At 31.8% G+C, this 25,321-nt stretch overlaps 1 protein-coding gene across 1 annotated transcript in view; it reads right to left on the bottom strand.

Annotated features, from left to right (window-relative positions):
* LOC139902097 (uncharacterized) overlaps positions 1–25,321 on the bottom strand; it is a 56,852-nt gene that overhangs the window by 16,756 nt on the left and 14,775 nt on the right. The window lies entirely within an intron of this gene.

The raw sequence follows: 25,321 nt of genomic DNA, 5'->3' as shown, positions 1-25,321 counted from the left end.
GAGGTTACGCCTATGTAGCCATGGAAAACCAATTAAACCGACTATCTTATGAATGGAATAGATCATATAACTAAGAAATCTATTTCACAGGTATGTCTGTACAGTTTTTATTTTTATTTTTATTTTTAACCTTTTGATAATAAACGCTAATTTGTTCGCTAAAAAGTATTAAATTGGTATTGAATAAAATTAGGTTTGGCGACCGAAATTATTGATATCGTTCAAAAATTTATTACATCACTGCGAAATTTAACGTTTATTCTTAAGGTATAAATATCTTTAATCAATCAACCCAAAATATTTCAAAAATTCGTCATGAGTCAAATTAGGTCTTGGAACCGAAATTACTTTACCGAAAAGAGGGGCGCATATTTTTGATAATATTTGATTGATTAAAGTGGGATAAAAAGACAAAAAGATTTTTAATTTTATTTTTACCATATTTTTAAAATTAATATTTAAATCTTAAATTAAGATTGTAAATTTTGTAAAAACAATATATTTAAAATTGTAAATATTTGAAAAATTAATATAAGTTTGATATGAATTTATGAATTTTTAAATTAAGTTTGGTGTGAATTTTTAAAATATAAATTTTTAAATTTATGAATTTTTAAATTAAGTTTGGTGTGAATTTTTAATATTAATTTTGAATTTTATATTTAAGTTGTGTGAATTTAAAAACAAAAATTTACTTTATCTCATTAAGTTAAGAATATGATTTTTAAAATTCGTCGTAAGTTGAAGACTAGGTCTTTGAACCGAAATTGCTTTACCCGAGGGAGGGACGAGAACTTTTATTATCATTATTTTTAATCTTTTTGATTTAAAGTATGCCAAAAAAAAAAAAAAAAAAAAATTAAAAAATCCAAAAATCTAAGCTTTTAAAACAATCGCTTGAAAATGACAAAATTTTAAAATTTTGTCGAGGGACAGACTAGGGCATCGTCCCGAAACGACCTCGTCTTAAAAAGAAACAAAATTTTTAAAATTTTATTAAATTTTATGTTTTAAAAGTATAAGGTTTTTATAAAAAAAAAAAAAAAAAAAAAAAAAAAAAAAAAATTACCTGGAAAATACCCCCATGCGACTCGCATGGGGGTAGGCTCTAAATCATGCGACTCGCATGACTTCCAAAAACTGGCCAGAATAGAAAAACCCAGCGATCTGTTCTCTGTCTTCACAAAACACACACACATACACGAACTTACTCCAAAACCCTCTCAAAAATCCGCCATTTTTCACCAAATTTCTTGCAAGACTTCACAACAATCATGCCTAGATTCAGTAGTCTCAACCCCTTCAGGAGAAAGGTAAAGATTTCACCCCTAATCTCTTTAAATTCGAATTTTTGTGTTCTTGAGCTAGAAATTTTATATTTTGATTTTGTTAAATTTAGGTGTAATTAGAGCTAAATTGTTGTTATATTATGCATGTATATCCTAGATAGAAGCTATTTAACATGAATTGAAGCTAAAAACTTCAAATTTTTAAGAATCTAGGGTTTGTGTTCTTGAGCAATTTGGGGCTTTTTGATATAAACAGGTTATGGCCGATTTTTGTCATGAATTGTTGCTAAATTAAGTAGTGTAACATGTTTAGGTAGTTAATTGATCCAAACTTTGAGCCTAAACATGTTTTTGAGAATTAAAGTGGACTTTTTAAGTCTAAAAATTCATGAACTTGGATAATTTGATATAAAGGCCATTTGAAACTTGTTTCATTGCTAGTAGTGATTATTTTGGCATGTTATTTGAGATAAATGCTTATGAACTTGATGTACATTTTTCGTATATGCTTATTTGACAAAGTGTAGACTTGACAAAAATATGAAAATGAGCACTAGTTTGATTTGAATGCCATGTAACAAATGTTTAATTGTTATAATAATTATTGTTGACAAGTTTAAGAGTTTAAATGTGATAAAACATTGTACACATTTTCGTATGTAAAAGTATATAATTGTTATTTTTAGGAAAATATGTATAAAATGTGTTATGAATTGAACATGTCATCATAATTGTTTCAAGTTATTATTTTGCTAACACTAATGCATATTTGGATGCACAAATTTTGTGTTTAATGTGTTTTGCAGAGAAATACAGATACGGACGGTGCATCATCGTCCAGACAACCAGAGCCCGAACCGGAAATGTTTTATGAACAAGAACAACATATGCACCAAGAAGAAGAACAACATGAGGATCAACATATTCCATATCACGATCAAGATCAATTATTCATGAATCAGTTTCGTCAATTCGCTCCACATCAAATGATTCTGAGCTTAGACATTAATGAAGATCAGTTACACCCAAATCTGAGATTTGATCGATGTTGGATAGAGTATCCAGATTATCAAAAGAACATGCACATTCTCTACTTTAAGGTTGTTGAAATGCCAAGGGCAATTGACTGGGTACCTTTGGAAACAGTTGACCTTGCCGAACCAATTCGGGAATTATTGGTGCAAAGGTATGGTAATTCTCAGTTTAACGATTGGATGCGCCTATTTTCCATTCGTAGAACCATATATAGGGAATGGTGTATAGAATTACTTAGTACTATTAAGTTAAACAGTGATGTTAGGAGGATAGATGATAGAAGCTTTATTAGATTTCTGTTAGGTGGACGCATGTACAGAATGTCTATGATAGATTTAGCCAGGGCCTTACAGATTTACACCCCTGCTGAACTTTTGAGCCCCGACTGTAATAGCCTGATTGCCCAAGGAGAAAGGATAGATAGGGAATTTGATATTAACGCCGTCTAGAGGCGTATGTCCCACTTTAATGAATTTCACGCCAGTGGAAATCATACATACTTAGATATAGATAGAGCTGAACTCCGGGTGATTCATAGATTCTTAGCAAACACAATTACACAAAGGGGTAAGAATAAGGAGAAATTGACCGTAAACGATTTGTTCTACCTCAAGTGTATTAGAGACCCGAGGAGTTTCGTTAACATTCCCTATTGTGTTGGTTATTATCTTGCTAATGTAGTTTCGGGGATGAAATCGGGGAGTATTATAGGTGGTGGTATTTTCATTACTCTCATTGGAGAGTATTTAGGTGTAGATAAGCACCAAGGGGGTCCAATGAACGAAATAGAGGACGAAGGTGAAACTATAAGTTCAAACCTTTATCACGGTGCAAGGGTATTATTGATGAGACGTGGTCGGGTATATCGATACGAGGGACCTCAGCGACAGGTAGAAAGAGGTTCGGATGACGAAATGGAAGAGGCGAACAACATTATAGGAGTTGTTCGGGAGACTGCTCTTGATTTAGGCGTTCGTATGGAGGATGAATACATGACGAACTATGATAGGCATATGCAGTACGAGGCATGGCAACGTCGGAATGACTACGAGCATTCCCGGCAACGAGAGCATGGCCGATGGGATTATCATCAGCGCCAAATTATAAGCCAGTTGCAGCCTGGCGAGATGTATTATCCGACCCGACCCGCATACTATCCCGCACATCAGCCAGAAATGAGACCACCCTATGATTCATATGATTATGACGCAGCATACCAGTTCACCTATAATCAGCCATGGAACCCGGACGCAAACATGAATTGGGATCCATATCCTAATTTTCCTCCTAACCCACCTCCTGATCAGTAGAGATAAGTTGGTAATTTATATTTTTATTATTTTAAACACTTAACATTTTAATTACATTTATGTAATGTTTGATATTTCTATTATTATTATGTACTAATATTTTTCTTATAATTTGAAAGTGGGATGCCAAAGTTCCATTTCAAATTGCATGTATGATTATATTTGTATTGTATGTATTTTATGTTATGTACACAACAGGGTAAAACAACGCATTTTCAAAGACTGGCATTAAGTTCAGCAAAAGCAACTAATTTTGACGACAAGATGCAAAATATATGAGAAATAACAACAAGACGGAATGAACAAATGATGTGCACCATTTATCATTCAGCAAACAAACGCCAATATATTTGGAAACTTTGGTAAAAATTTAATCATTTTCACACAAATCACCCTCAATAATTTAAATTGTTACTGATTTCTTGCAAATGAGGGCATTGCAAGATCTTAAGTGTGGGAAGGGGTTAAATTCTTTCGGATTTTAACATTTTTTACTTTATACACTTGGTTACCATTAAAAATACTAGTAAAGCAGTAGTTGTATTAGAATCTAGTGCTCTCTGATAAAAAAGAACAGCCCTAGTCTTATATACTAACTACTCAATTCTAGTAAAATTTTTCAAAATTTTCAATTAAATGAATTCAAAATCATGTTTATACATATTTATGAACGATAAAACTAGGTTTTAACACCGAAATTATTGTTACCTCGGAAAGGACATAAATTGAGAAACAAACTAAAATGTTAAAATTCATTTAAAATGGAATAGAGGACGATAAAAAGGAAAATAAAAGCCAAGTGTGGGAAAATTTACCAAGTTATTTTAAACATATGTCACATATATCTGTAACAAATAACTGAAAATACTTTTGCTTTGGACTAAACTAAACTGTTTTACCCGATAAAAGAAAAGAAGAGATGGATCTACACGATGAATCAATTCCATCATTAAAAGGAAGTAAAGTCTTCCGAAAAAGACACGCGCTTCTTGATTTAGGTCATGAAGTTGTCGTCCAGACCAGCTGTAGGTTGACGAAAAATCTAGAAAAGTCATCACTAAAATCAGCAGGAAATCCACGGACCTCAGCATTAAACAGGGTCGCCAAGTGGTCAGATTTATCCTAACCATGAGAAGGATTTATCTCGTATAATGGGGGGGCACCATGCAAATTAGCTGGATAAGACTAATGAATCAGATCCCCAGAAAGGATAATCTCCTTAAAGATTAAAAATCAGCTTTTAAGCCTGATATTACTCAATCCTTAAGATTGACCTTAAAGATTGAGAATTCAAACTCATGGAATTCAATGATATCTAAACTCGAGCTTGAACGAGAAAATATTTTGATCAAAACTACAAACCGATTTGTTTTCTGAAAATCCATTTTCAATGCGTTCAATACCATTGAACGTAAAATCCTAGGAATTCACCTGGAATTCATTAGGTCACCTGAACCAAATCGGGTGTCAACCGTAAGAACGGTGGTTGCATAGCATGGTCGGAGAGAGGACCTTGTGCCAGACCGAAAAATCATAGGATGATCTTTACTATCGCTCCTACCAAGTATATTTCTAGCATCCGACACGTTTAATAAGACCATAATCATCTGCATGTCATAGGACATTGCCTTAACAGTTTCTTGTTCAACGCTTTCCTTTACAACCGGACGGTAGTTTGCCGAAAGGTAATATACGGAACAAGTAAACTGGACGTGTTGCTTTCCAAATACAAAGTTAGCAAGTGGGTGACACAAAACCGCAAGTTTTGAGCTAAAATTTTCAAATCTGAAACCCACCAAACCCACAAAAATATTTTGCAAACACCGGTAAAGGGTTATTCCGGAAAACTTATCTAGGGTAAAAACTAGATTTTGAAAGATCAAATGTTTTCATAAAGATCCAATTTCCTTAATGGATCTAAATTTTTATAGTCATGTGGGACTGTAAACCATATCGTTACTACCATTGTTTATACCGCCGTATAGAAATCACTGATGTACAAAGTATGAAGAATAAAGAAGTGATTCTAGTATTTCAAGACGATATTGCTTGAGGACAAGCAACGCTCAAGTGTGGGAATATTTGATAATGCTAAAAACGAACATATATTTCATAGCATTATTCCTCAAGAAAGACAAGCTTTTAGTTGCAATTGTTCTATTTACAAGAGATATTCGTTTAAATAATAAAAGGTGAAGACAAAAGGCAGATTCGATAAATTGAAGACAAAAAGGTCCAAAGAGCTAAAAAGTACAAGATACAATTAAAAAGGTTCAAAATATTGATGAGGAACGTCTCAAAATGACAAGAGTACAAGTTACAAGACGCAAAGTACACGATATAAAATTGTACGAAAGGACGTTCGAAAATCCGGAACCGGGACCTGAGCCAAGAAGAAACGCCCGACACAACGGACCAAAAATATCTAGTCTACTATGCACAAGAATATAATATAATATATATATAATTATATATAATTATATATTATATTATATATTATTATTATATTACGTCGGCAAGAAGAAAACAAACCAATTTGCCTGGATCCAGGGTGGCCATGCGACTCGCATGGCCAGAGGCACAAAATCCATGCGAGTCGCATGGAGTAAAAATGTTGGTCAGGTCCTATATAAAGCAAGTTTTCTGCGAGTTTTAAGAACAGAATATCTATCTCTCTATCTATACGATATATATATATATATAATTTATATTTTAATTTTAATTTTAATTATAATTCTAATAATAAGGGTATGTTAGCGAATGTTGTAAGGGTGTAAGTCAAAATTCTGTCCGTGTAACGCTACGCTATTTTTAATCATTGTAAGTTATGTTCAACCTTTTTACATTAATGTCTCGTAGCTAAGTTATTATTATGCTTATTTAAAACGAAGTAATCATGATGTTGGGCTAATTACTAAAATTGGGTAATTGGGCTTTGTACCATAATTGGGGTTTGGACAAAAGAACGACACTTGTGGAAATTAGACTATGGGCTATTAATGGGCTTTATATTTGTTTAACTAAATGAAAGTTTGTTAATGTTAATATAAAGATTTACAATTGGGCGTCCCTATAAATTACCATATACACTCGATCGGACACGATGGGCGGGGTATTTATATGTACGAATAATCGTTCATTTAACCGGACACGGGAATGGATTAATAGCCACTAGAATAATTAAAACAGGGGTGAAATTACATTCAAGGGTAATTGGTGTAATTGTTAACAAAGTAGTAAAACCTTGGTTTACACGCAGTCGATAACCTGGTGTATTCATTAAACAAAGTATTAAAACCTTGTTACAATTCGAATCCCCAATTAGTTGGAATATTTATCTTCGGGTATAATAATAATTTGACAAGGACACTTGCAATTTATATTTATGACTGATGGACTGTTATGGACAAAAACCAGACGGACATATTAAATAATCCAGGACAAAGGACAATTAACCCATGGGCATAAAACTAAAATCAACACGTCAAACACCATGATTACGGAAGTTTAAATAAGCATAATTCTTTTATTTCATATTTAATTTCCTTTATTTTATATTTAATTGCACTTCTAATTATCGCACTTTTATTTATTTTATTTTATCGCACTTTTAATTATCGTACTTTTTAATTATCGCAAGTTTATTTTACCGCACTTTTATTATTCGCAATTTCATTATCATTATTTACTTTACGCTTTAATTTAAGTCTTGTATTTATTTTACATTAGGTTTTAACTGCGACTAAAAGTCTTAAAATCGACAAACCGGTCATTAAACGGTAAAAAACCCCCCTTTATAATAATAATATTACTTATATATATGTTTGTATTTTTATAAAAGTAAACTAATATAGCGTTGAGCTTTGTTTAAAGATTTCCCTGTGGAACGAACCGGACTTACTAAAAACTACACTACTGTACGATTAGGTACACTGCCTATAAGTGTTGTAGCAAGGTTTAAGTATATCCATTCTATAAATAAATAAATATCTTGTGTAAAATTGTATCGTATTTAATAGTGTTTCCTGCAAAAATTTAATAGTATTTTATACCCCTCTGCTTTGACATCAATATCGCGGATATTTATAATGAAAGATATGATAATATCTTAGAATTTCTAATATTGATGGATGATGATGAAGATTTGTCTGTAAAGGTTTAGAATAAAGAGTAAGGTATTCGTTAATGACTTTAGCAGGCACTGAATCATTTGGATTCTTTGAAGGCAGATTTAGTCTTTGTGATTTGTCCACAGCCTCCTTCATAGTCTGTTCAATCCATTTTCCAGTTCCAAACCTTCTCTTTTTCTCAGCTTTACCACCTTACTATTCTTTGTCATCAAACTTTTTACTGTTAAGATCGTTTACAATTTTTGATGCTTCGTCAGCATTTCAAGAACTAGTTTGCAGTTCAAAATATTTTTTAGAACTTCACATTCAAAGTATGTAAGTCCAGGAGATAGACGTTTTACGTACACATATAACTGTTGGCGTAGACATGCTGCGAGATTTCAAAATACTGGTTACTATTTTCCGATGATTCGTATGACAGTTCTTGTTACAAGATGCGAATGAGTAAATGATGTGATTTCAATAAATATAATGATTTTTCGAAAAGTCAAAGATAATTGAAGTTGTTGGTAAGTTTATTGCTAAGGTGGCGAGATATGAAAGGTCCCCAGTAACGATGACGAAAGGGCAACATATCTATCGAGGTTATAATAAGACTAGTCCGACTAAAAAGTCAAAGTTGACTTGCTGGAGCTGTGATAAAACTGTCTACTTTGAAAAGGAATTCAAAAGTCATTTTAGCTAATAAATGCCAAAGGGTCTGACACAGATACGCGTCAAACTATGACTTTGGCTTCGAGAGCTTTTTAGGTACATAAATGTGGGTAATATGTGGTTGGATCATCATCTCGATTGTTCATTGTTTGAAGTGTCTTTGAAAACTTCGGAGAGTTTGAACACAGTTTGTAATCGTTAATATACATATGATGTTCAAACACAGTTTTGAAGACAAATTATAGCTTTGAAAGATGTAGGAATCTAAGAGTGATGTCTTCTGTTAAATCATGACTTGGATTTTGATTTGTCAAAATCAGAATGCGTAATCAAATTTGGGTGAGAATGGTTGTTTTGATTTCTATACAAGAATGTATATTGTGGTGAGATTTTGGGAGTATAGTTGATGATTTGCTTAATCAGATTCGAAAAATGTAACATATTAATTGTGAATTTATATATCTCTCGGGTATTACCTACCCGTTAATTTTTTTTTTTTCACAATTAATATTTTGTACAACAGAATTTTATTACAGTCTTTATGAAAATATATATGTGCATATTTTCTTCAGATGTAACATAGATTTAATGAGTTAATATTAAATTAAACTCATTTGATTTACGGTTGAAACTAGAACTGAATAATCCCTAAAGACTTTAGAAATTACATAACTTTTACGGAGTATTTATTCAATAAAATTGAAATTATGAATTAATACTTCGTTATTTGTTGGTGTTTGTGGAATTCTTGTGAATTTCGCATGGTACGAATAATGTTATTTGAAAAGTTTTGAGTACATCGACGGTGAAAGTGAAAAATCAAACTTATATTTGAATAATTCATTTGATTTATTATGAATTGGGAATTATTGAATTGAGGCAGAGATTGTAGTTAATGATGGTTAAGTTATGGATGAAGGACGTACATTATTGCATATTAGTAACATGAATTAACCGAGTAGTTAAGATTCACACATAATAGCTTAGTACGGAAATATTTATTATGGTCTAAAGATTTATATATATAAGATATACATATAAATCCTTCAGTGGAAATGAGTTAATACTTCATAACTCATTGATATGACATACTTGTTGTTGATTTATAATGATGTCCACGGTGATTCTTGAACTGACGGAGTTTGTGATGTTATAGGTGCTGCTGATTCTGACAACGCTGATGGCACTGACTATACAGGTGATGTTCATGGTACTGTTGATGCTGTTGGTAAATCAAGTCTAGCTTGTAAACCACACATCATTCTTGTCAGGGTTTCTACTCTTCCTTCTATCATTTGGGTTCACTCATCTAATTTATGGTTAGGGCTAGAATAGATAATCTCTAAGACTTTAGAGACTACATAATCGTCGCAAAATGTTTCTCCAATGAAGTTATGAATCAATACTTCATCGTTTGTTGTTGTTGGTATTCCTTGGTATCTATAGAGTGTATGTCATTGGTACTCGTGGGATATAGGTTGTGATGTTGAAGTGTGGGATGCGGATGTTACTGTTGGTGGTGGTGATGGTACTGTTGGTGTTGCTGATGGTGGTACTGGTTATGCTGCTGGTGCTGCTGTTGGTGTTTGTAACCCTTGCACCATATTCTCTAAAGCCACTACTCGAGTGCGAAGCTCGTTGACTTCTTCTATTACATCGGGGTGATTGTCGGTTCGGACGAGCGGATAAATAAAATCTAGAATTTGATGTAGTATATAATCGTGACGAGATACTCTGGAAATGAGAGAGAAAATGGTGTTTCGGACCGGTTCGCCGGTAAGTGCTTCAGGTTCATCGCCAAGAGGGCAATGTGGTGGATGGAAGGGATCACCTTCTTCTTGTCTCCAATTATTGAGGAGGCTACGAACCTATCCCCAATTCATCCAGAATAGATGATGGCTAATTGGTTGATCCATTCCGGTCACACTGCTTTCGGAGCTTGAGTGGGATTCCATATCGGAATTCGAGGGACTTGAACTAATGACGAATTCCATTTCGTTCGATTGAATAAAGGATTTTTCGATATGAAATGATTTTTCGGCTATCGGGTGGTATTCTAATTACATAGAATATCTATATATATAGCGCAAAAGATTTCGTAGATTACGGAGGAATTTACGGGATATGTCAGGCAAAGTTTACAGTAACAGATACGCTAAGATATGGATTAGCAGATACCCTAAGATATGAATTTTGTCTATACACTATTCATGCAATCAATGCAGTAAGACATGTCTAGACTAAGAATGATAAGCAGGCAATTTCCGACAAAAATAATAAGCAAAACTTTTGACATGCAGACACGGTCGAAGTCCAGGCTCACTAATGCATCCTAACGACTATCAGTTAGACACACTAATGCAGACCTGGTTCGCTAATGTAGTGACCCGAACTTTTCCATGTTTATATATATTAATTGAGATTGATATTTACATGATTAAATGTTTCCAACATATTAAGCAATCAAACTTGTTAAGACTTGATTAATTGAAATTGGTTTCATATAGACAATTGACTACCCAAGTTGACTGGTGATTCACGAATGTTAAAACTTATAAAAACTATATGATGACATATATATGGATATATATATAGTTAACATGATACTATGATAAGTAAACATATCATTAAGTATATTAACAATGAACTACATATGTAAAAACAAGACTACTAACTTAATGATTTTGAAACGAGACATATATGTAACGATTATCGTTGTAACGACATTTAATGTATATATATCATATTAAGATATATTCGTACATCATAATATCATGATAATATAATAATTTAAAATCTCTTTTGATATTATAAACATTGGGTTAACAACATTTAACAAGATCGTTAACCTAAAGGTTTCAAAACAACATTTACATGTAACGACTAACGATGACTTAACGACTCAGTTAAAATGTATATACATGTAGTGTTTTAATATGTATTCATACACTTTTGAAAGACTTCAAGACACTTATCAAAATACTTCTACTTAACAAAAATGCTTACAATTACATCCTAGTTCAGTTTCATCAACAATTCTACTCGTATACACCCGTATTCGTACTCGTACAATACACAGCTTTTAGATGTATGTACTATTGATATATACACTCCAATGATCAGCTCTTAGCAGCTCATGTGAGTCACCTAACACATGTGGGAACCATCATTTGGCAACTAGCATGAAATATCTCATAAAATTACAAAAATATGAGTAATCATTCATGACTTATTTACATGAAAACAAAATTACATATCCTTTATATCTAATCCATATACCAACGACCAAAAACACCTACAAACACTTTCATTCTTCAATTTTCTTCATCTAATTGATCTCTCTCAAGTTCTATCTTCAAGTTCTAAGTGTTCTTCATAAATTCCAAAATTTCTAGTTTCATAAAATCAAGAATACTTTCAAGTTTGCTAGCTCACTTCCAATCTTGTAAGGTGATCATCCAACCTCAAGAAATCTTTGTTTCTTACAGTAGGTTATCATTCTAATACAAGGTAATAATCATATTCAAACTTTGGTTCAATTTCTATAACTATAACAATCTTATTTCAAGTGATGATCTTACTTGAACTTGTTTTCGTGTCATGATTCTGCTTCAAGAACTTCGAGCCATCCAAGGATCCATTGAAGCTAGATCCATTTTTATCTTTTCCAGTAGGTTTATCTAAGGAACTTAAGGTAGTAATGATGTTCATAACATCATTTGATTCATACATATAAAGCTATCTTATTCGAAGGTTTAAACTTGTAATCACTAGAACATAGTTTAGTTAATTCTAAACTTGTTCGCAAACAAAAGTTAATCCTTCTAACTTGACTTTTAAAATCAACTAAACACATGTTCTATATCTATATGATATGCTAACTTAATGATTTAAAACCTGGAAACACGAAAAACACCGTAAAACCGGATTTACGCCGTCGTAGTAACACCGCGGGCTGTTTTGGGTTAGTTAATTAAAAACTATGATAAACTTTGATTTAAAAGTTGTTATTCTGAGAAAATTATTGTAACGACCCGGAAATTTCCGACCAAATTTAAACCTTAAACTCTATATATTTCCGACACGATAAGCAAAATCTGTTATATTGAGTCTAAAGAGTTTGAAATCTATATTCATTAAATCTGTTACCCTCTGATCATGCCTGTCGATTCACGAACAATTATTTGAAAATAGATACTTATATATTAAATAAATATATATATATATAAATAAATATAAGAAATTCATGATATTTCATTTCATTTCATATAGATAGTGTGTGATAATATTATTTTGTTATATTAAAATTATCACAATTAAGTATTCACATTTTTATTATTTTGTAAATTTTATTATTTTCATTACCATTACGATTTAAATTATGATTACTATTAAAATTCTCAAAAGTTAACATTGTTGGTAATAATTTTTATGGTTGATTATTATCATTAATATAATTACTAATATAATTACTAATATTATAAGTATTAACACCATTACCAAAAATTATTATAAATATTGTTATATTAATACAACTTATTACTATTTTTTTTATATTAAAATCATTATTTACACTATTATTAATTATTAATATAATAACATCATTATCAATAATTATATTATTATTATGATAAGTATTATTATAAATATTGAGTGAAACACTATTATTGTGGTAATTATTAAGTATTAAACTATAATGCATAACTAATGACACTGAAAATACAAATACCGATATTTTTATTGGAAACAGAAACATATATGTTTTAAAAAGAAAATTATATATATCAACATTCGTTTCAATCGGTTTACTATACGTCTGTGATTACCTGTCGATTACTTTACAGCTACAAAACAATTTCTATTGATTATATATATTACTATCTGTGTCGATCTGTTCTACCATATATCTATCTGTTCTGTTACTCGTATAAAAAAAAAACAGAAAGAGTCAAAGAGCCGACCCTAGTTCATGCTCCGTTTTTCAATTATCTTGATTTCGAATCAAAATTAAAATCTGTTAATTCTATTATGTGAGGAATCCTTTACCAAATCTTTCTACCAAGTCTCAACTACCAATTTTCCAAATCAAGAACGAATTCGAAGAGTCAAGTTTTGGGTTTAAAAGTCCATCGATTCGTTTTCATGGATTTTCGAGTTCTCTGTTGAATTACAAGAAAAATTTAGATTACAGAAAGTTTATAGGTTTAATTTGCAACCATTTTCATGAATAAGTCGTGGTCTCAAACACCTTTAAGTTCGAAAATCATGAAGTGGGTTCATACGAGTTGAGGTCCCTGTTACAGCTTTTTTTTTTTGTTTTGTTGATGTTTTAATTAATTTTCAAACACATGAATCAGATAGATGAACGGTTTGAAAATTTAAAAACGATTTTATGATTAGCTGTGGGATGGACCTGGATAATCCCCACGATGATGAAGAAGAAGAACATTAGAATACTGGTGTTATAAATATTTAGGTCCGAAATATTACAGAAAAACAAGTTGGATCGAATGGTTGTAAGGAGGGTCGGGTTATCGAGAGGTCGAAGGTTCTAATCTCATTACTAGCATGTTTTTACTTTGTAAATTTTTTTTAGAGCTTTTAATGAGGTTGGGCCGTGGGTTTGCAGTTGGGCCGAATAACTATTGCCCTCTGTTGAGCCGTGGGCTGTAATGGATTAATGGGTTTGGGACATAGATCTTGGGCCGAGATAATTCAATTAATAGTTGGGCCGAATCAATAACAAATTATATAGTAATTAGTACGGGGTACAAATCAGAAAAATCAATGAGACAGACGAATGGTTAAGTCGTAGTGTGGGTTGAAGGCAGGTCGCGGGTTCGAATCTATTTTGGTGCATTTCCTTTTTGAAAGCCTTTTTAAAACCCCTAAGGTAGTTTTATTATTGTTATTATTATTATTATTATTATTATCATCATAATTATTATTATTACTATTAAAAGATTTATTATTTTAAAAATTATTATTTTTATTAAAACTTTCAATTTCATTAAAATTATTAGTAATAACAAAGTTATTTAAAATTATTATTTTAATAAAATATTCATATTTTTTTATAACCATTATTGTTAAAACTACTTTTTAGTTAAAATTTCATTATCGTTGTTTTTATTATTATAACATATAAATATTTCATACTTATACTAAAATTATATTAATATTAACTATAATTATATATTAAAAATATTAACATTTCTATTATGTATACAAAATGAACATGTAATTTGAAATATATAGTATATTAGAATTTAGTACAAAATTTATATATAAACTACAACTCTAAGTATATGAATACTATAATTAATAGATAGAATTATTTGATGTTCATTATATGTTTTAATATATACGAATAATATAGGTTCGTGAATCCGAGGCCAACCTTATACGTGTTCAATGATGTTATATGTATTTTTACTACAAAATACATTAGGTGAGTATATAGTCCCACTTTTAAACTCTAAATATTTCGGGATGAGAATACATGTATTTTATGTTTTACATTATGGACACAAGTAACTGAAAAATATATTCTACGTTGAGTTGTACCACTGGCATACTTCCCTGTAGCTTGGTAACTAATATTTACAGCGGTATTGTAAACGCGAATCCTGTTGATAGATCTATCGGGCCTGACAACCCCAACCGGACTGGACGACCAGTATTCAACGGTTGCACAGTACTTCGTTTCGTGACTACACCTTGGTACGGTGTAGTAAGATTTCATAATAAAGGGAATATGCGACGTGATTAAATGTTAAGTATGGTTACCAAGTGCTCAACCACTTAGAATATTTTTATTTAAATGTTTACATATGAAATCTTGTGGTCCATAGTTATAACGCTGCTAGCAACAAACCTATATATCTCACCAACTTTATGTTGACTTTTTAAAGCATGATATTCTCAGGTACGAATTAAGTCTTCCGCTATGCATTTGCTCATATTAAAGACATTACTTGGGGTCGATCATCGCGATGAGACCAACTGTTGAAGATTCCGTCCGGGAGGATTAGTTCGGGTTATCACAGTTGGTATCAGAGCGTTGGTCTTAGCGAACCAGGTCTTGCATTAGTGTGTCTGACTAGTAGTTGTTAGAATACATTAATGAGTCTGGACTTTGACCGTGTCTATATGTCAAAAGTTTTGCTTATCATATCTAGTTGGAAACCATCTGCTTATCATTCTTAAGTCTAGACACGTCTTACTGCATTTAGTGCATCGATAGTGTATAGACAAAATTCATATTTTAGCATATCTGTTACTTTGGACTTTAGTTGACATCTTTTCAAAGATTCTCCGTAATTTACGGGATTTTGGTATTATATATACATATGTAAAGTATGTATAGAAGAGTACCAAATCTAACTTCTATAATCTATTTCATACCAAAAATTCATTTTTCCGATTATACAAGATGGATTCCGCATCTAGTTCGAATTCCTCAGATTATGACAGCTATGCCGATATGGATTTTCATTCAAGCTCCGAAGACAGCATCACCGGAATGGATCAACCAATCTCCCATCATCTATTCTGGATGAATTGGGGGTGGGTTCGTAATATACTAAGTCACTGGAGACATGAAGAGGGTGATCCCTTCCATCCACCAAATTGCCCTCTTGGCGATGAACCTGAAGCACTTACCGGCGAACCTGTTCGAGAAACCATTTTCTCTCTCATTTCTAGAGTATCTCGTCACGATTATATACTATCCCATATTTCAGATCTTGTTCATTCGCTCACTCCAACCACCAATCATCCCGGTGTACTAGCAGAAGTTAACGAACTTCGCGCTCGCGTGACGGCTTTGGAGAATACGGTGCGAAGGTTACAAACACCAGCAGCAGCACCAGCAGCATAATCCGTACCACCATCATCAACACCGACAGTACCCATATCACCCTCAACCACAACCGCGTTGTAAACCTCAACATCACAATTTGTACCTCGGATATCAACATCACTCACCTCAATATCACTATTTGTACTTCGAGTATGATCTTCGTTTTACATATCATTCTATATCGATTATCTTCACTTTACTTATCGTTCTATCTCATTTATAACTTCGTTCGACATGGTAATTATGTAATCTTTAATGTTTTAGAGATCATGTAATCAAGTGCTAACAATAAATCAAATGAGTATAATATCTTATTGACTCATTAAATCCATGATTACATCCGATGAAAATATATATGCAAGTATATTTTCATAAAGATTGTAATTAAAAATTCTTTTGTACAAACCGTTAGTGATGAAAATATTTTAACGGGTGGGTAGTACCCGAGGAATATTTAGAATTCACATTAATAAGTTACACTGTACATTCTTCGAATCTGATTCAACGGACATTTGCTATCCTACTTACAATCACCGATATACGTATCTGTTCACCCCAGATTTACCATTTCCATTTCAATTTCAAATTTGGATTTTTACCTATCAGAATCCAACAAGTGGCATAAAGAAGAAACATTGGACAAATTAAAAATTGTTAGAAACACACGAATTAACTAATTGAAATCTGTTAAGGATTCCACGCTAACTATTCCTAGTTAACTGTTCCCAGCTAACTGTTAATTCCGTATTACATTTTATCGCAATTTAGTTTATTGTCATTTAAGTTCTGTTATTTATTTTACGCACTTTAAATAACGGGACACGTATACAAGGTTTCGACCTATCATATCGACCCATCTATATATATATTCCGGAACAACCATAGACACTCTATATGTGAATGTTGGAGTTGGCTATACAGGGTCGGAGTTGATTCCAAAATATATATATACTTTGAGTTGTGATCGACACCGAGACCGGTACACGGGTCACGATACGTATTATGTAATTCGAATATTATATATTAAATTATATATGAATCATTGAACCATCAGACTATTGGACTGCTAACTTTGGACAATTAAAATGAATTAAATTAAAATATTGATTATAACATATGAAACTAAATAATTCTTCAAGCTTGCCACTTGATTCCATCTTAAACCTCATTTGTATCTCGACAGTTACAATTACATTCAAATCTTTTCATGATTCTTGAAAACACTTCGATCGAAAAGTTGAACCAACCGCACCTCGTTTACGGAAGGAAGATTTATGCATATAGTTATACACCTGAAAACTCTCGAAAACCGAGTCAACAGTTAACACGTAGCAGTGATAATTCCTTTGGTGTTATTATTACCCAAAATAACTTTGTAATCCCTTTCCAAAATTAGCCAATTTTATCACAGCTTCAACAAGTTAACTTCGACTTCTCAGAAAGGTTAGTCTCGATATATACGTTATTCTTGCGCAGTCGCTACCGGAAAACCCTTTTATATTCCACCATACTACCATAAGCGTTTAATCATCTAAAAACACAATTCGCTCGAAAACACCTCGGATTGATAACCGACGATTCAGTTATGGCTGCATTAAATGCAGAGGAAACAGTAAATTCATAGATAGCCTAAATAGCCAAAAGTTTGATGATAAAGAAGGGAGTGTTAGGAACGCTCGATAGAAAATTTGGTACTGAAAAAAAAAAAAAAAAAAAAAAAAAAAAACGGTTTGTGCTAACCGTGAAGGAAACAAAGAACAAATACAAGGACTGAACCTGTCTTCAAAGAATCCAAACGATTCAGTGCCTCCTGAAACCGTTAGTATGAACCCTACTCCTTATTCTAAACTTTTTCAGATGATATTATTTATCATCATCTTATCTTAGATATTATAAGATATCTTCATATTTTCCGCTATACATATTCTCCATAATTCTAAAGATATTTTCACAGCTATTCCTATCTGCAATCATCTATCTCCCCGTAATATCTGCGTTACAACATAAAAGAAACTGTGGTAGTTTCTAAATTCTGAAATCTTAAAGTTTAAAATATGAATGTTTTGAAGCAGTGTTGGGAACTGATGCGTGAATTAGTATAATATAATGAAACTTGATCAACTTCATTATATTACAGTAAGTCACGTTGCGTTTCTAATGGAATGTGATGATTCACAGTACCATCATCATGTGCCATGTTACACGGCTCTTACAATCTATCCAATCTCTAAACATATCAAGAAAATATTCTCTTGATGACTCGGTCTTTTCCAGGATATTCTGGTAATTTGACAAATCAAAAATCGTGCCATTACCAATTCTCTCTTAGGACATTAACTATATTCATTTCGAATTTCATACCTACGAATTCCGGACCATTTCAAAAGATGCTTAGTTGAAAAGGAGGAAAAGAAAAAGAATGAAGCTCCGAAATAGAAATTGGAGTATAAATCGCAGTAAATGGAAGAGAGTATTAACTGTGGATGATAATGATTATAGAAAACAAAAGCAAGGACATCGAAGTATAAGGGAAGATATAAAACCCAATAATCACCCAGAAACTACAAACCGTGTATATCAATACGTATTGCAACGTAAAGACACGGGAGAATAAGAAACATTATAATTCCAAGAAAATCATAAAAGTAAATAGATTCTTCCGGCGGCAAATGAAAAAGAAGAATGAAAGATATGAAGGTTAGAAGTATATTAAGAATCAGGATTGGATGGAACATATTAAGAATGAGTAGAGGAAGAAAGAATAAAAGGTGTGGAGAATAAGGAAAACGAAGGGGGTGGATTTATAGCAATATATCCGACAGAGAAATCAGGAACAGATTATTGCATTAATTAAAGAAGATTTTGATTTTCTAAATCGCCGAAGAACCAAATCTTATTACGTAAGATTTTCTTTAAATCCCTTAAATTCCGGAAATCAACAGTAACTACGTCATCGGTTGAAACGAATATATTTATTTACACATTTCGCTCTTTTGTGATAACTTCACTTGTACGCTTCACATGATCGAATCGTTTTATCTATATCTCTCAATAATGATAAAACTTCATTATTACCTCATATTCGTCATGAAAACATTTCTATTGTTATTTATGACAACCTCTACCAAATTTCGGGGACGAAATTTCTTTAACGGGTGGGTACTGTAACGACCCGGAAATTTCCGACCAAATTTAAACCTTAAACTCTATATATTTCCGACACGATAAGCAAAATCTGTTATATTGAGTCTAAAGAGTTTGAAATCTATATTCATTAAATCTGTTACCCTCTGATCATGCCTGTCGATTCACGAACAATTATTTGAAAATAGATACTTATATATTAAATAAATATATATATATATAAATAAATATAAGAAATTCATGATATTTCATTTCATTTCATATAGATAGTGTGTGATAATATTATTTTGTTATATTAAAATTATCACAATTAAGTATTCACATTTTTATTATTTTGTAAATTTTATTATTTTCATTACCATTACGATTTAAATTATGATTACTATTAAAATTCTCAAAAGTTAACATTGTTGGTAATAATTTTTATGGTTGATTATTATCATTAATATAATTACTAATATAATTACTAATATTATAAGTATTAACACCATTACCAAAAATTATTATAAATATTGTTATATTAATACAACTTATTACTATTTTTTTTATATTAAAATCATTATTTACACTATTATTAATTATTAATATAATAACATCATTATCAATAATTATATTATTATTATGATAAGTATTATTATAAATATTGAGTGAAACACTATTATTGTGGTAATTATTAAGTATTAAACTATAATGCATAACTAATGACACTGAAAATACAAATACCGATATTTTTATTGGAAACAGAAACATATATGTTTTAAAAAGAAAATTATATATATCAACATCCGTTTCAATCGGTTTACTATACGTCTGTGATTACCTGTCGATTACTTTACAGCTACAAAACAATTTCTATTGATTATATATATTACTATCTGTGTCGATCTGTTCTACCATATATCTATCTGTTCTGTTACTCGTATAAAAAAAAAAACAGAAAGAGTCAAAGAGCCGACCCCAGTTCATGCTCCGTTTTTCAATTATCTTGATTTCGAATCAAAATTAAAATCTGTTAATTCTATTATGTGAGGAATCCTTTACCAAATCTTTCTACCAAGTCTCAACTACCAATTTTCCAAATCAAGAACGAATTCGAAGAGTCAAGTTTTGGGTTTAAAAGTCCATCGATTCGTTTTCATGGATTTTCGAGTTCTCTGTTGAATTACAAGAAAAATTTAGATTACAGAAAGTTTATAGGTTTAATTTGCAACCATTTTCATGAATAATTCGTGGTCTCAAACACCTTTAAGTTCGAAAATCATGAAGTGGGTTCATACGAGTTGAGGTCCCTGTTACAGCTTTTTTTTTTGTTTTGTTGATGTTTTAATTAATTTTCAAACACATGAATCAGATAGATGAACGGTTTGAAAATTTAAAAACGATTTTATGATTAGCTGTGGGATGGACCTGGATAATCCCCACGATGATGAAGAAGAAGAACATTAGAATACTGGTGTTATAAATATTTAGGTCCGAAATATTACAGAAAAACAAGTTGGATCGAATGGTTGTAAGGAGGGTCGGGTTATCGAGAGGTCGAAGGTTCTAATCTCATTACTAGCATGTTTTTACTTTGTAAATTTTTTTTAGAGCTTTTAATGAGGTTGGGCCGTGGGTTTGCAGTTGGGCCGAATAACTATTGCCCTCTGTTGAGCCGTGGGCTGTAATGGATTAATGGGTTTGGGACATAGATCTTGGGCCGAGATAATTCAATTAATAGTTGGGCCGAATCAATAACAAATTATATAGTAATTAGTACGGGGTACAAATCAGAAAAATCAATGAGACAGACGAATGGTTAAGTCGTAGTGTGGGTTGAAGGCAGGTCGCGGGTTCGAATCTATTTTGGTGCATTTCCTTTTTGAAAGCCTTTTTAAAACCCCTAAGGTAGTTTTATTATTGTTATTATTATTATTATTATTATTATCATCATAATTATTATTATTACTATTAAAAGATTTATTATTTTAAAAATTATTATTTTTATTAAAACTTTCAATTTCATTAAAATTATTAGTAATAACAAAGTTATTTAAAATTATTATTTTAATAAAATATTCATATTTTTTTATAACCATTATTGTTAAAACTACTTTTTAGTTAAAATTTCATTATCGTTGTTTTTATTATTATAACATATAAATATTTCATACTTATACTAAAATTATATTAATATTAACTATAATTATATATTAAAAATATTAACATTTCTATTATGTATACAAAATGAACATGTAATTTGAAATATATAGTATATTAGAATTTAGTACAAAATTTATATATAAACTACAACTCTAAGTATATGAATACTATAATTAATAGATAGAATTATTTGATGTTCATTATATGTTTTAATATATACGAATAATATAGGTTCGTGAATCCGAGGCCAACCTTATACGTGTTCAATGATGTTATATGTATTTTTACTACAAAATACATTAGGTGAGTATATAGTCCCACTTTTAAACTCTAAATATTTCGGGATGAGAATACATGTATTTTATGTTTTACATTATGGACACAAGTAACTGAAAAATATATTCTACGTTGAGTTGTACCACTGACATACTTCCCTGTAGCTTGGTAACTAATATTTACAGCGGTATTGTAAACGCGAATCCTGTTGATAGATCTATCGGGCCTGACAACCCCAACCGGACTGGACGACCAGTATTCAACGGTTGCACAGTACTTCGTTTCGTGACTACACCTTGGTACGGTGTAGTAAGATTTCATAATAAAGGGAATATGCGACGTGATTAAATGTTAAGTATGGTTACCAAGTGCTCAACCACTTAGAATATTTTTATTTAAATGTTTACATATGAAATCTTGTGGTCCATAGTTATAACGCTGCTAGCAACAAACCTATATATCTCACCAACTTTATGTTGACTTTTTAAAGCATGATATTCTCAGGTACGAATTAAGTCTTCCGCTGTGCATTTGCTCATATTAAAGACATTACTTGGGGTCGATCATCGCGATGAGACCAACTGTTGAAGATTCCGTCCGGGAGGATTAGTTCGGGTTATCACAATTATTTTTATTATGAACATGAAACTATATCCAAAAATTATGGTTAAACTCAAAGTGGAAGTATGTTTTCTAAAATGGTCATCTAGACGTCGTTCTTTCGACTGAAATGACTACCTTTACAAAAACGACTTGTAACTTATTTTTCCGACTATAAACCTATACTTTTTCTGTTTAGATTCATAAAATAGAGTTCAATATGAAACAATAGCAATTTGATTCACTCAAAACGGATTTAAAATGAAGAAGTTATGGGTAAAACAAGATTGGATAATTTTTCTCATTTTAGCTACGTGAAAATTGGTAACAAATCTATTCCAACCATAACTTAATCAACTTGTATTGTATATTATGTAATCTTGAGATACCATAGACACGTATACAATGTTTCGACCTATCATGTCGACACATCTATATATATTTCGGAACAACCATAGACACTCTATATGTGAATGTTGGAGTTAGCTATACAGGGTTGAGGTTGATTCCAAAATATATATAGTTTGAGTTGTGATCAATACTGAGATACGTATACACTGGGTCGTGGATTGATTCAAGATAATATTTATCGATTTATTTCTGTACATCTAACTGTGGAAAACTAGTTGTAGGTTACTAACGAGGACAGCTGACTTAATAAACTTAAAACATCAAAATATATTAAAAGTGTTGTAAATATATTTTGAACATACTTTGATATATATGTATATATTGTTATAGGTTCGTGAATCAACCAGTGGCCAAGTCTTACTTCCCGACGAAGTAAAAATCTGTGAAAGTGAGTTATAGTCCCACTTTTAAAATCTAATATTTTTGGGATGAGAATACATGCAGGTTTTATAAATGATTTACAAAATAGACACAAGTACGTGAAACTACATTCTATGGTTGAATTATCGAAATCGAATATGCCCCTTTTTATTAAGTCTGGTAATCTAAGAATTAGGGAACAGACACCCTAATTGACGCGAATCCTAAAGATAGATCTATTGGGCCTAACAAACCCCATCCAAAGTACCGGATGCTTTAGTACTTCGAAATTTATATCATATCCGAAGGGTGTCCCGGAATGATGGGGATATTCTTATATATGCATCTTGTTAATGTCGGTTACCAGGTGTTCACCATATGAATGATTTTTATCTCTATGTATGGGATGTGTATTGAAATATGAAATCTTGTGGTCTATTGTTACGATTTGATATATATAGGTTAAACCTATAACTCACCAACATTTTTGTTGACGTTTAAAGCATGTTTATTCTCAGGTGAATATTAAGAGCTTCCGCTGTTGCATACTAAAATAAGGACAAGATTTGGAGTCCATGTTTGTATGATATTGTGTAAAAACTGCATTCAAGAAACTGATTTCGATGTAACATATTTGTATTGTAAACCATTATGTAATGGTCGTGTGTAAACAGGATATTTTAGATTATCATTATTTGATAATCTACGTAAATCTTTTTAAACCTTTATTTATGAAATAAAGGTTATGGTTTGTTTTAAAAATGAATGCAGTCTTTGAAAAACGTCTCATATAGAGGTCAAAACCTCGCAACGAAATCAATTAATATGGAACGTTTTTAATCAATAAGAACGGGACATTTCAGTTGGTATCAGAGCGTTGGTCTTAGAGAACCAGAATTTTGCATTAGTGTGTCTTATCGAGTTTGTTAGGATGCATTAGTGAGTCTGGACTTCGACCGTGTTTACTTGAAAAATGATTGCTTAACAAATTTTGTTGGAAACTATATATTTTTAACATGTGAATATTATGTGATATATTAATCTCTTAACGCGTTTGATATTATGTGATAGATGTCTACCTCTAGAACAAGTCCCATTGACTCACCTAATAATAATGAAGAGTCAAATGTAAATTGGAATGATTCGTGGACTGATTCACAAGTTCCCGAAGAGGAACCGGAAGAAGAGTCGGAACCGGAAGAAGAATCGGAACCGGAAGAAGAATCGGAACCGGAAGAAGAATCGGAACCGGATGAAGAAATAGAACCGGTGGGAGAAATAATAAAACGGTTAAGTAAAAGAAAATCCTCAACCAACCGACCAAGGTTAATTATGGTCAATGGTGTTTCCGCCAAGGAAGCAAAATATTGGGAGGATTACCAATTCTCCGATGAATCGGATTCCGACGAGAATTCCGATGATGTTATAGAAATTACCCCAACTGAATTTAAAAAGGCAAAAGAAAATAATAAGGGAAAGGGCATAAAAATAGAGAAATCTAATTCCAACCCCGATGAACTTTATATGTATCGTCAACCCCCGAAGTCCTTAAGTTGTAACAATGACCCGGGAACCTCTAAACCACCAGGTTTTTCTAAACCAATGTGGATCACGACGGCTCGTATTAGGGGAACATCATATATCCCTAGAAACTTGGCAAAACGAACCAAAACCGAAGAAGAAGAAACAAGCGAGTCGGAATAAGATAGTTGTATTCGTGTGGTGTAATATATGTAATATAGTGTGCTTATGCTTTATGATATATGTAAAAATTGCTTGTATTAATAAGTATTTTTTTTATGAATCTAACTCTTGTCTATTTTACAGTATAAAAACACAAAATGGATAGACAACCCAATATTTTAAGAGACCTACCCGGAGACATGATTGATGAAATCTTGTCTAGAGTCGGTCAGAATTCTTCGGCACAACTATTTAAGGCGAGATCAGTTTTTAAGACATTCGAAGAACGTTCCAAGAATGCCTTGGTTTATAAAAGGCTTTGGTTCGGAAGATGGGGGATATCACATTGGGAAATCCATAAGTTACGATGTGTTTACTTTGACGCATATATTGCGGGGAACCCAAATGCTATTTTACGCAATG

Source organism: Rutidosis leptorrhynchoides, chromosome 3 (assembly GCF_046630445.1).
Source record: "Rutidosis leptorrhynchoides isolate AG116_Rl617_1_P2 chromosome 3, CSIRO_AGI_Rlap_v1, whole genome shotgun sequence".
NCBI classification, from domain to species: domain Eukaryota; kingdom Viridiplantae; phylum Streptophyta; class Magnoliopsida; order Asterales; family Asteraceae; genus Rutidosis; species Rutidosis leptorrhynchoides.
This window is presented reverse-complemented; position numbering and strand designations above follow the sequence as displayed.